Source organism: Oncorhynchus gorbuscha, unplaced genomic scaffold (assembly GCF_021184085.1).
Source record: "Oncorhynchus gorbuscha isolate QuinsamMale2020 ecotype Even-year unplaced genomic scaffold, OgorEven_v1.0 Un_scaffold_11776, whole genome shotgun sequence".
In the NCBI taxonomy this organism is placed as follows: Eukaryota; Metazoa; Chordata; class Actinopteri; order Salmoniformes; family Salmonidae; genus Oncorhynchus; species Oncorhynchus gorbuscha.
Window position 1 is genome coordinate 1 of NW_025754258.1, and position 7,282 is coordinate 7,282.

The 7,282-nt window shown below is 40.3% G+C and overlaps 1 long non-coding RNA gene across 1 annotated transcript; it reads left to right on the top strand.

Moving 5' to 3' along the window:
- Positions 1-5,219: 5,219 nt before the first annotated feature.
- LOC124030462 lies at positions 5,220-5,956 on the top strand. The gene is made up of 3 exons (XR_006837968.1): positions 5,220-5,356; positions 5,554-5,644; positions 5,738-5,956. It is a non-coding gene; the product is annotated as an uncharacterized LOC124030462 (long non-coding RNA).
- The last annotated feature ends 1,326 nt before the right edge of the window (positions 5,957-7,282 follow it).

The following is a 7,282-nucleotide window of genomic DNA, read 5'->3' on the forward strand; positions in this document are numbered from 1 at the left end:
TATCCGGTAACAAAATAACAAATCAACCTATCAGAGACTTTAAACGGTAGAGCCACAATCCAATTGTACAGGTTCAACAGGTCAATTTGACAACCAGAGGCATAATGTTAAACCATCCAACAGTTTGGTTTAATTTATTCCCCATGGTCTAAATGGAGTGTGCCAGTATATTTGAGTATGATGCTTCCTTTACTAGGCCACTGATGTCATTCACTTATGTACTTTCACTAATAAAAGTAGGAGGATTATATAACATGTAACTTTGTATTCAAACATAATATAAGTCAAAGGCGAAGACTCGTGGTGTTGTCAAATATCAGTAATTAACCCACTATTGCTATCTTGGATATATGGTGTGATCCTTTAAGTTACGACTTCTTGATGCACCCATCGCGTTAGCGGGATCATTTTCGTCAACCACCGCTGAATTGCAGAGCGCCAAATTCAAATGAAATTACTAAAAATATTACATTTTCATGAAATCACAAGTGCAATATAGCAACACACAGCTTAGCTTGTTGTTAATACACCTGGCATGCCAGATTTCAATAAAGCTTTTCTGCGAATGCATACCAAGCGTTTATGTAAGCACATCTCTCTCAGTAGACAAAATATTACAAACAGCTAGCAGCCAAGTAGATTGGTCACAAAAGTCAGAAAAGCAATAAATTAAATCGCTTACCTTTGATGATCTTCGGATGTTTGCACTCACAAGACTCCCAGTTACAATATTTTACAATATATAATCGATAATATATCACCGTGAATGTAGCTTCTTCAACAGAAGAGAGAGACAAAATGGCTGCACCAAGCTGTTGCGCATACAAAACGCTGCTGGCACCCAGCCAGACGCAATGTGATCTTTCTCGCTCATTTTTCAAAATAAAAGCATGAAACTATGTCTAAAGACTGTTCACACCATGGGGAAGCCATAGGAAATGGAGTCTGGTTTATATCCCTTTAAATGGAGCAAAGGCAGGCTATGGAACAGCTTTCAAAATAGAGGCCGCTTTCTGGTTTGATTTTCCTCAGGTTTTTGCCTGCAATATCAGTTCTATTATACTCACAGACTTTAGAGTGTTTTCTATCCCAATCGGACAATTATATGCATATTCTAGATTCTGGGTCTGAGAAATAGGCAGTTTAATATGGGTACGTTTTTCATCCAAACATCAAAATACTGCCACCTACACTCAAGAGGATTTAAAGTGACCTACTCCATACTATCGGCATATGGTGGCTGTGAGTTTGAAACACATTCAGGGCAAGTTTCATTTTAAGGAGAAATCCCTCCACTGCTTGTCCTCAAGTGAAATAGCACAAATTTCACAGAGTAGCCGATTTATCAAAATGCTTATAAAACCTTGTACAATCAAATGTACACATCTATGTAATTTCACCTGTATTCATTGTAGTGACAACATTTTCTGTATTAGGCCTGTCTTATAGCCTGTATTCTGAGTGACTCCAAGATGCTTGTTTCATATTATTCATTTACCGCTTCCGAGTGGCGCAGCATTCTAAGGTATTGCATCTCAATGCAAGAGGTGTCACTATAGTTCTTGGTATGATTCCAGGCTGTATCACATCCCGCTGTGATTGGGAGTCCCATAGGGTTGCACACAATTGGCCCAGCATCGTCCGGGTTTGGCCGGGGTAGGCCGTCATTGTCAATAAGAATTTGTTCTTAACTGACTTGCCTAGATAAATAAATGTTAAATAATAAAAAATTTGTCACCTGCTCTTTGATTCACAATGCAACCACAAGGGTAGGCAGGGTAGCCTAGTGGTTAGAGCGTTGGACTAGTAACCGAAAGGTTGCTAGTTCAAATCGCCGAGCTGACAAAGTACAAATCTGCCCCTGAACAGGCAGTTAACCCACTGTTCCTAGGCTGTCATTGAAAATAAGAATTTGTTCTTAACTGACTTGCCTAGTAAAATAAAGGTAAAATTTAAAAAAATTAGTGTGGACCTAATAAAAATTTGAAGATATGTACTTATACCATTGAATACTTTTTTATTTGCTAGGAGGGCATTCTAGAGCGTGAATTATTTCCCTATAATGCTCTGTATTCATAGGTTGCACATCCGTCACTCGGCCGCATCCCAACAGCACACATACGGTCACGACTTCTGCCGAAGTCGATACCTCTCCTTGTTCGGGTGGTGCTCGACGGTCGACGTCACCGGTCTTCTAGTCATCATTGATCCATTTTTCATTTTCCATTGGTTTTGTCTTGTCTTCCTACACACCTGGTTTCAATCACATTCATTACCCGTTGTGTATTTAACCCTCTGTTTCCCATCATGTCTTTGTCAGAGATTGTTTCATGTTTCAGTTTCGTGTCGTTTGTATTTGGTGCGTGACGGTTCCTCTTACCCAATTTGTTTCGTTTGTATTTTATGGTTTTGGAGTTATGTTTTGTTTTATTAAATTACTCCATTTACCAAGTTTATTCTCCTGCGCCTGACTTCCCTGCCACTTATACACACGTTTGTGACACATACATCTCGCCGACGTCGGCCTGGCAGCGGTATATCGTTTGTAGATCGACAGCGGTATATCGTTTGTAGATCGACAGCGGTATATCGTTTGTAGATCGACAGCGGTATATCGTTTGTAGATCGACAGCGGTATATCGTTTGTAGATCGACAGCGGTATATCGTTTGTAGATCGACAGCGGTATATCGTTTGTAGATCGACAGCGGTATATCGTTTGTAGATCTACCACTAGTGAAAAAATGTCTTTGTCTATTCAGCTGTTTGATCCTTTGGGTGAAAAAACTTGGAGCTTTTATAGTGTGTCAATTTCTTACGGTTTATTTAGAACCTAACAACCGTCTCATGGCCGCTCAGCATCACAGAGTCGACTGTTGATCGTGTAGACACACTGGACGGAGGCTAACTACTGTTTAGTCGAAATTACACTATAGTGCCTGGAAATGGTTTTGTTTTTTAAACTAGGCAAGTCCGTTAAGAACAAATTCTTATTTATAATGACGGTCTACCAAAAGGCAAAAGGCCTCCTGCGAGGACGGAGGCTGGGATGAAAAAAAAAAATATATATATATATATATATATATATATATATATATATATATATATATAGGACAAAACACACATCACAACTATAGAGACAACACTACATAAATAGAGACCTAAGACATCAACATAGTAAGGAAGCAAAACATGACAACACAAAACATGGTACAAACATTATTGGGCACAGAACACAGCACAAAGGGCAAGAAGGTAGAGACAACAATACATCATGCAAAGCAGCCACAACAGTCATTAAGTGTCCATGATTGAGTCTTAGCATTTTTTTAAACCTTTATTTAACTAGGCAAGTCAGTTAAGAACAAATTCTTATTTTCAATGATGGCCTAGGAACAGTGGGATAACTGCCTTGTTCAGGGTCAGAACAACAGATTTTTACCTTTTCAGCTCAGGGATTTGATCTTGCAACCTTTCAGTTACTAGGCTACCTGATTGAGATAAAACTGTCCAGTTTGAATGTTTGTTGCAGCTCGTTCCAGTCGCTAGCTGCAGCGAACTGAAAAGACGAGCGACCCAGGGATGTTGTTGTCAAAGTAGTTAAATATTAAGTATGAAACAACTTTGCCTGCATTATCATGTTGTCAGATTTACGTTAAACTGAGGGCAATGTTGTTATTAGCTAGCTGTCACACCCTAATCGGTTTCACCTGTCTTTGTGCTTGTCTCCATCCCCCTCCATGTGTTGCCCATCTTCCCCATTATACCCTGTGCATTTATATCTGTGTTCTCTGTTTGTCTGTTGCCAGTTCATCTTGTCAGGTCTTACCAGCGCGCTTTCCCATCTTCCTAAGTTTCTGTTTCCTAGTTTCCCCTGGTTTTGACCATTCTGTGCGCCCTGACCGCAAGCAAGCCTGCCTGCCGATCTGTACGTTAGTGATTCTGCCCTGGATTAGGGACCTCTGCCTGCCCTCGACCTGTATTTTGCCTGCCTCCTGTTTGGTCAATAAACATCTGAGTATCCGGTTCTTATCCTGAGTTCTGATACTACAAAAATTGCTAGCAATGCTAAGGATAGCTAGCTAACATCTGGTGGCCTCCCCTCAATTTTAGATAGCTAGCTAACATTATACTCTAAAGTCAATCTGGTGACATCAAAATGATGACAAAAGGGTTTTCCTGCTGATTATTTGAATCCTTTTGAATGGCATTGCATTTCTAAGCCACTGTAATGCACTGATTAAATATTCATCAGCGTTCCTTGACGATGCATTGAATAGAATGCTCAGTTGGGCATCAGTTCAAAACAATATTGGGAGGAAACATGAAAACCATGAATATTTGCACGGTAGAATTCAATGGCTATAGTTAATTTTTACATGTTTTGTTTGAGCTGCTTTTGAAAGAAAGTTGAATTGAAAACAGTATTGGTATTGTTGAGTTCGATTTTCATAATAGCAAGCTAGGAGTGATTGGTTTGATTAGCTAAACTAGCAAGTCTTGTTTGGTTAGCACGCTAACTACTGTAGCTATCTAGTAAACTTGCAAGCTACTTCTTTCTTAGGTTAAATCGTGTTGTTGATTTGGCTCAAACGCTTGGTAGACATGAGACAGCTCAGCCTCCCGAGTGGCTCAGCGGTCTAAAGGAACTGCATTGGGGTACTAGAGGTGTCACTACAGACCTGAGTTTGACAACCGGCCGTGATCGGGTGTCCCATAGGGCGGCGAACAATTGGCCCAGTGTCGTCTGGGTTAAAGAAGGGTTTGGCCAGGGGGGCTTTACTTGACTCATCGCACTCTAGCGACTCTTTGTGGCGGGCCAGGCGCCTGCAGGCTGACCTCTGTTGTCAGGTGAACAGTGTTTACTCTGACACATTGGTGCCGGCTGGTTTCTGGGTTAAGCGGGTGGGTGTTAAGAAGCACGGTTTGGTGGGTCTTGTTTCGTAGGATGCATGACTCTACCTTCGCCTCCTCCTCCCAGGCCCATTGGAGTGTTGTATTGCAGCGATGAGACAAGAGGGTAAAATAAAAAAATAAGAGAACTCACTTTTTGCAAATCTATCCAACTAGCCATTTTGATGCGACATGATTACATCGAATAAGTCAGTTAAGTTACAAGGAAACCCTAATGTTGATTCAGCCTATTTTTGCCTGGAGGGAGGGAATACACTCCAGGGTGTGTAACTGTGGTTATTGTCATGGCTGTAGTGTCTGTTTGTTATTCAACTGTAAGAGGTGGGGCAGAAAGAGTATAAGACAGGACTGCAAGGGGCAGAGAGACACTCGTCTTCTACTGAGGTCCAGAAGACATCAAGACAACCAGGTATCAATCAGTCAGCATATTCCAACTATCAGAGGTAAGTTTGCTTTCGCTGAGCACATTCTCAGATGTATTTAGGTGTTGACAGGTGTGTATGGCTGGACTGGTTGTTGCAAATAAGAGTAGATTGGTGGACAACTGTATAATGTGACATGCTAACAACACGGTTTATCTCATTGTCTAGAGGATGATGATCAGTGTGTGCTTTAAAATGCCATGCTCTATGCGGTTCAGTAAAGGATGAAGATCCAGAGTATGTTACTGCTGTTCGCTCTAGTGGGTGTCCTGTTAGCAAGCTCCCTTAATGAAGATAACGCTAAGGAAGGTATGTCTATTGTGTGCATGTGTGTGTGACTGTGTACTATTACTCCTGGTTTTGATCTGAAATAATTTGATATGATGACAAATCTTCCCCAAGAGGATAGTGCCATGGAGAAGGTGGAGAATGGACTTGTGAATGCCATTGCAGAAGATGAAGCACAACGTATGTACATATAGCTATCTACATGCATGCCTCCATACTTTACATTTGTGTATTTTTTATTTATTTAACCTTTATTTAACTAGGCAAGTAAGTTAAGAACAATCTTACTTTCAATAACAGCCTAGGAACAGTGGGTAAACTGCCTCGTTCAGGGGAAGAATGACAGATTTTTACCTTGTCAGCTCAGGGATTCGATTGTGCAACCTATCGGTCACTAGTCCAACACTCTAACCAGTAGGCTACCTGCCATCCCATTACATATGTAATCATGTAGTAACCAAAGTCTTAAACAAATCAAGACATATTTTTAATTTGCGAATCTTCTAAGCCACCTTTTGCCTTGATGATAGCTTTTCACACTCTTGGCTTTCTCTCAACCAGCTTCATGAGGAATGTATTTCAATTAACAGGTATTAACAGGTATGCCTTGTGAAAAGTTAATTTGCGGAATTTCTGGTCAGTCAACGTAAATAAATAAATAAATAATAAATAAAGCTTAACTTCTTGTTAATCCAGCCACTGTGTCAGATTTCAAAAAGGCTTTACTGTGAAAGCACACCATGCGATTATGTGAGGACAGACCCCGCATACAAAAGCATGAAAAACATATTTCAGCCAGGCAGGTGCGCCACGAAAATGTCAGAAATAGTGATATAATAAATGCCTTACCTTTGATGATCTTCTTCTGTTGGCACTCCAAAATCTCCCAGATACAATACAAATGGTCCTTTTGTTCAATAATGTCCTTCTTTATATCCATAAAAACTCAGTTTAGCTGGTGCGCTTCAGTCAATAATCCACCCAGTTTCCCTCCATCAAAATGAATACAAAATGAATCCCAAATGTTACTAATAATCTTTTCCAAACAAGTCAAACAGTGTTTATAATCAAACCTTAGGTACCCTAATACGTAAATAAATTATAAAATTTAAGACGGAGAATCGTTATTGTCTTTACCGGAGAAAAATACCAAAGAACGTGCTCTCTTCCAGGCGCTTGGAAACACGACAGCCAAAATGGAAGCCACCTAGAAAAACTACAATTTCTGGCTAATTTTTCAAAAAAAAACAGCAAGAAACTCTTTCTAAAGACTGTTGACATCTGGTGGAAGGAGGATTTAGCCTCATAATAAAAGTGACAGCCAAAATTATTAAAAGTATGTCTGTGAGTAGAACAGAACTGATATGGCAGGCAAACCCCAGAGGACAAACCATACATACCATACTAATTACTCTCTACAGTAGACTGCAACTCCTCCCCCTTTGGCAGTTCTATCTTGACGGAAGATGTTATAGTTGGGTATGGAAATCTCTGAATTTTTGGTGGCCTTCCTGAGCCAGGATTCAGACACGGCAAGGACATCAGGGTTAGCAGAGTGTGCTAAAGCAGTGAGTAAAACAAACTTAAGGAGGAGGCTTCTGATGTTGACATGCATGAAACCAAGGCTTTTTCGATCACAGTAGTCAACAAATGAGGGTG